This window comes from Propithecus coquereli, unplaced genomic scaffold (assembly GCF_000956105.1).
Source record: "Propithecus coquereli isolate 6110/MARCELLA unplaced genomic scaffold, Pcoq_1.0 Scaffold139, whole genome shotgun sequence".
Classification (NCBI taxonomy): domain Eukaryota; kingdom Metazoa; phylum Chordata; class Mammalia; order Primates; family Indriidae; genus Propithecus; species Propithecus coquereli.
In genome coordinates, this window is record NW_012138191.1 from 5490259 (window position 1) to 5491367 (window position 1109).

The window sequence follows — 1109 nt, forward strand, 5'->3', positions numbered from 1 at the left end:
CATTCCTACATATATAGCCAAGACAAATGAAAAGATATGTCCACATAAAAACTTGTACAGAAATGTTTGTAGCAGCTTTTTTTTAAACCCTCATCCTCTATGTGATGGTATATAGCAGCATTATTTATAATAGCCAAAAGGTATAAACAACCCAAATGTCCATCAACAGATGTATGGATAATTGTGGTATATACCTACAATGTATATTATTATTGTTCAGCCATAAAAAGGAGTGAAGTACTGATACATACTACAACCAGAATGAGCCTGGAAAATATGTTAAGTGAAAAGCCAGACCCAAAAGGTCATATATCATATGATTCCTTTTATATCATATAGCCATAATAGGCAAATCTGTAGAGACAAAAAGCAAATTAGAGATTGCTGGGGAATGGGGAGTGATCACTTAATGGGTACCATGTATTTTGGTGGGGGTGATAAAAAAGTTTTGAAAGTAGAGACAGCTGGCATTAGGACAATATTGTGACTAGACTACTTACCACTGACGTGTACACTTTAAGATGGTTAATTGTATGTTATGTGAATAAAATTGAACAATAATTTTTTAAACTGACATAAGAAATAGAAAATATGAATAATTACATATCCAGTAAGAAATTGAATATGTTATTAAAGCATTCCCACAAAGAAATTGCAAGCCAGGTAACTTCAGTGAATTCGTCCAAACATTTAAGGAAAAAAATACCACTCTTATATGACTCTTCCAGAAAATAGAAGCAGAGGAAAATGCTTATCAACTCATATAATGAGGCCAGCATAATTTTGATTTCAAAGCCTGACAGGATATTACAAGAAAGGAAATTATAGACCAGTCTTTCTCATGAACAAAATACTAGTAAATCAAATTTGTGGATATACAAAAAGGGCAACCAAATGGGGTTTGTTCCAGGAACGAAGGAGGTTTTAACATTTGAAAATCAATCAATACAGTATACCACATAAAAGTAAAAAGAAAAAAATAATAAAGCGTTTGATAAAATTTAATCTATTCATGACTTTTTGTAAGTCAAAAAACTAGGACTAGAAGAGAACTTTTTAAAATGTGATCAAGTGTATCTACCAAAAAACTAAAGAAAACATCATACTTA

General features: G+C 31.3%; 1 protein-coding gene across 1 annotated transcript in view; it reads left to right on the forward strand.

The window, feature by feature from the left end:
• RNF24 (ring finger protein 24) overlaps positions 1-1109 on the forward strand; it is an 80536-nt gene that overhangs the window by 57211 nt on the left and 22216 nt on the right. The window lies entirely within an intron of this gene.